The sequence below is a fragment of the Dermacentor variabilis genome, chromosome 4 (assembly GCF_050947875.1).
Source record: "Dermacentor variabilis isolate Ectoservices chromosome 4, ASM5094787v1, whole genome shotgun sequence".
NCBI lineage: Eukaryota > Metazoa > Arthropoda > Arachnida > Ixodida > Ixodidae > Dermacentor > Dermacentor variabilis.
This window is the reverse complement of record NC_134571.1, coordinates 75531319-75536637: the sequence shown is the minus strand read 5'-3', so window position 1 is coordinate 75536637 and position 5319 is coordinate 75531319.

Genomic DNA, 5319 nt, shown 5'->3' with positions numbered 1-5319 from the left:
ACACTCCAAGGGCTAATACTGTACACGTACGCAAATACCCAAGAAAGCTTCTTGGTAAAGCATCACACGCGTTATGCGGAGGACGTCGGTTCGGCTCCCACCTGGGACAAAGTGCCTTTCCGTCCACTGCCATTTCCCTTCAGGCGTATGGCCGATAGTACCGCGTTGGTGGCGGCGCTGCTATCGAGACACCACCAGATGATTTTTTATTATTGTCATTGGCGCCTCCTTCGAGACGGGGCGGCGACAAAATGTCACTTAGTCCGCTTGTTCCGATCGAGCTTTACTGCATCTATTGCAGTCCGGCATCTTTCCTATCCCTTCTTGATCTTTTCTTCGATTAAAACCGATTGCCCAAAGGCCTACCTCACGTGGAGCTCAACTCCTTATTCATAAAGCGAGAGCTGGTGCAGCCCTTACAGAAGACGTATACTCGCCAAATGGCGAGCACATGCAAGTCGCCGTGGCACACAATACGACTCAGTAAGCCACCGTAAGTCAAGTACCGTTCAGCACAACATGCTGGACGTGCCACACACGAGCGCCTGTACTACAATGAAGTATACTGTGTGGGATTAAGCACCAGTTTGCAGGCTAAGCGGGCACTCTACCGTGCTAATGTCTCGTTGTATATACAATGAAGTTCAGCCCGGCCGCAAGCCAACGCTATTCGCGTGCTGCAATCCATGTCGGATTTCGCCCATGAAGCCGGAATCATCGGAAGGATATAACTTAAGCCCCTTTACCCTAGCGTCGGTCAGCGTGCCGTCACGTTGCATAACGTTTCCCCGTCTATCCGTTAAAGCCTCCCTCTAATTGGGCAGCATTGTGACGTCACCTACTATAAGCCTTACTATAGTCTTGCATGGAGGCCAAAAAGCCCCGATTCAGCAAAGAGGGTAGGGATAATTGATTGAAATTTTAAATTTGCACAATCCCGAGTGAGAAAGATGCGTGAGATTGTATATCAAGCCGAATTCGCAATATAGCAATGCCAGTGTAATTTAAACTGCGAAAATTATCGAAGAAGCCCCGCAAGCTTCATTTACTCGTTAACACCCCCAGACTCGTAACACAATATCACGACCATCTACAAGGTACCAGCTGTTGCTCACCTCAAAGTGGTGCATACTTTGAATGTTGGCATTTAATGAGCGGTAACCCAGCTGGTGTCGAAGCAAAAACTTGATACTGCACGAAGCTACCAGATCCTGATACGGTGACAAGCTGGTTGCCAAGCTCATGGAAAAGTACCTGCCCGCAAAGCACGGAGACGAGGAAGTCCGGTTTCCTGACTACTTCGGCTCGGCCCATCCGGAGTTGGACGAAGACTTCACCGTGGGGGAAATTATACAAGCGAATTTCGCGCGCAACGGCACGTCTGCGAAAGGTGCCGACAGAATCACCAACAAGATGCTGCGGAACCTTGACGACCGTTTGATCGAATACCTCACCGAGAAGATCAACAAGACGTGGAAAAACGGCAGCGTCCCAGAGCAATTGAAGACCGCGTAAACGTCCTGATCCCCAAACCCGGCAAGGCTCTGAACGTGGACAACCTCCGACCCATCTCGCTCACGTCCTGCGTCGGGAAGGTGGCGGAGCACGTCGCCCTCAACAAAGCAAGCAGATATCTCGAAGAGAACAACGTCTATACCCACAACATGATTGACTTCCGTGCTGGCCTCTCTTGGCAGGACGCCATGAAGATGATTAAACATCATATCAGTGGCAGTACCATGGACAACAAGGCCCTTATCGGACTCGACCTCGAGAAGGCGTTCAACAACGCTCTCCACGAATACATTCTGGCCTCCGTCGCGGACCTCGAGATGGGCCCCAGGCTGTATAACTACGTCCGTTCGTTCCTGACGGGGACGAAAGAAAAGCTGCGTATCGGCGACTTTGTCTCCGACGACGTGCTCCTGAGCCCACGGGGCATGCCACAAGGCTTGGTCCTTTCGCCTACACTCTTCAACGTCTGCATAGTCGGCCTCTCGAAGAAGCTGGCCCAAGCTGAATGTATCAAACACACCATTTGCGCCGACCACATCCCGTTCTGGTGCACCGGCGGTAGCGAAGGGCAGGTAGAAAGCGCCATGCAAGAGGCCGTAGACGTCACGGAGCAGTAGCTGCTACCCACCGGACTCAGGTGCTCCCTGACCAAATCTGAGCTTCTACTTTACAGAAAGGAAAGAGGGGGAAGACACAAGGGCTGGAAATGGCAACGGCACTGCGTTGCGCAAGATCATTGCGAAGACCAACAACGCTTTTTGCCTCGTGCGAAGGGTCACGAACAGACATTGTGGCCTCAAGGAGGACAACCTGCTGCGGCTCATCAACGCCTTTGTGCTGTGGCACTTCACCTACCCGGTAGCCATGCACAACTGGCTAAGAGCCGAGCGGGACAAGTTCAATGCCCTCATTAGAAAATTCGTCAAGAGAGCCCTCGGGCTGCCCGTCAGAACACATACCGAGGACCTCCGGCTCGGCACACACAACACCATGGAGGAGATAGCTGAGGTTCAGGAATGGGGCCCAGCTAACTCGCCTGTGCAACACGCCAGCCGGCAGGCGTATCCTCGAGGAGATCGGACTCGCCCCCACCAAGAACTTGGCTGACAACACCCTCATGGCCGGAGAAATAGGGGAGAGGATCGTCGTCACTCCGTTGCCCCACAACGTTCATCCCGTTCACAACGCAGGTCGTCGCAAGGCAAGAGCATAGAATATACTGAAGCAAATATACAAGGACAAGATCGAAGCAAGCTTTGTGGACGCCGTCACGTAACGAGACGGCAAGGCTTTTGCAGTTTCCGTCATGGACACGCTGGGCAAAGTCATCAACTGTGCCCTGGTCCGGAAGACGGACCCCGAGGTGGGCGAGCAAGTGGACATTGCACTCGCCATGCGAGACTGCCGGAGAGACAGGGTGTATAGCGATTCGAAAGCGGCTGTCAGGACATTCCAGAAAGGCCGGATAGCCCGGCAGGCAGTTCCAATTCTTAAAGGTGCCAAACACGGCGACAGCTCCATACACTCCATCCTTTCGTTCCCTGCCCACGTCAAGGCGATTGAGGACGTTCCTCTGAACGTCAATGAGCCCGCCCACGAGGCTGCGCGTGGCTTTACCGACCGCTTTGTCCTCGGATCGGGCGACTTTTTCCCTGGACACAGAGACGCTCCTATCACACACAACGAAATCGCTACATTCTTTTACTTAGAGAGAAGGGTTCTCCCGCCGCCTCATTCCAAGCTAAGCAGGCCGCAGGCGGTCACGCTCAGACTCTTGCAAACTCCTACCCAAACCCGGCGTCCCTTAACAGCATATATCCTGAGATTTACCCGAACTGTTCTTGCCTGGCCTGTGGTGAGGCTGCTTCTTTGTCTCACATGCTCTGGGAGTGCGGGTCGTTGTGCCCCAGGTTCACCAAGGAAGAGTGGGACGCGCTCCTACGAAGTTTTGTCTTTGAAGACCAAATCCTGGCCGTCCAACACGTCCGCGATCGGACCGGCAGGCTAGACCTATCAGTCCCGTCGGGGAATTAGCCGGGTGCGCGTTTCATCACGTTTTGCTGGACCCAATAAAAGTTTATTCACTCACTCGCTCACTCACTTACTACTGTCTTGACCCAGAAGGAAAGAAAAAGCTTCCGTTTTTTCCTTCATGCTCTTACTGCGACACCATATAATGGCCATAGGAGCCTCACAGATAACCGAGTGAGACAACGGAGACACAGGTGCAGAGAGGGATGGGTTAAAACATAATACAGCATGTTAATAAGCGCCGTTAAGGATCACCCACCTAACAAAAAATTTAGTGCGATATAGCGGTAAATGCTAGGGAAATGCGTGAGCATTATCTCGCGCCGCGGTCCGGAGGAATCCAGTCTGTTATATATATATATATATATATATATATATATATATATATATATATATATATATATATATATATATATATATATATATATATATATATATATATATATATATGCACACACATCAATGTACCTCTCTAGCAATATGGACGAGAGCACTCAGATGCCTTCAAAAGACCATTCTGGCTAAACAAGCACACCCCACGCAAAAAGGCGCGCTCAACGAGCACAAATGTCCGACGGGGAAAGCTACTCATTACTTATTAAGGTGTCACATTTCAATGCACACGGCACGAATACGTGCTGCTTATAATTAAACATAAATTCGATGCTCTATTATTCCTCACGATTCTACCTCTGAGAACTGTTGCTTCCAAATATACTGTACGTGAAACTGCGTAATCAGTTCACGTCACTGCACAAGTCGTTGAGACGAAGATGACAATGCAAGCCCTCTTATCGATTTCATAAACGTGAAGGTGAGCGGCCTTCCTTTTTTAGCAAGCCGGTTGAAGAACCGCGACTAGCTCAAGGACCTCGACATGCGTTGCCACTCGCTCTATATGGCTGCCAGTCTCGCACATCACGCCTCCGCCAGGCCTGGCAGGGCGCCTTCTTTTGAAACTATAAAGACGTATCGACGACATAACTGTGAAGCCCGATAAACCAAAGCACATACCAGCTTGAAAATTCCACAAACTGGGCTGCTATCAGAAAGCGACACCCTTGAGCCTTCTAATCTTAATTCTTGGTAAGTTTGATAAAGCTCGACAAATTCGAAAGTCCTGTAAGAACGTTGGACTGCATTAGGCTTGAATGTGCCCTTTCCATCACCGAGCATGTTCGCCAAACAACTTCATAACGTCTATGTAGACGTCATACTGCAACAGCCAAACTATGATTTTCACTTTTTTGCTCAATAGAAAGGATACCAGCTGAATTAGATGGCTATTCTACCGTCTAAAGAAGTGATCGCGTTGCTGCTTTCATTTTGTGACTGCACTTCTGAACCTGCAAAAACTAAAGCTCACAAGAGTCGTCCTCTTGGCTACCTTGAGCCAATGGAATATAGTGGTGAAGCACACAAACGCAACATTTCATTTATAGCCCGATGTAAAACGGCGCCGTTTCTAAATTCAATCTCTGCGCCAGGCGAGTAGACGGGAACATGTAGATTCATGCCTGTAATGGCACACCTGTCAGAGGGACGTAATGAAAAGTTGTAATTGAAGCAAAATATTTTCTTCTATCTGTGTTTTCTCAGCCACACGAACCCTATCTACTCAAAGGCAGTGCAGAATACGCGCGCACACAGAAAATTAAAAATGCCGTGCACAAATAAAAAAATTCGCTTCTCCTGCAAAGACAGTTTCTTAACATGACTGCGTCACCACGGTTCTTAATTCCACGAGCTTGTAGACAAAACGGCCGCTTGAAA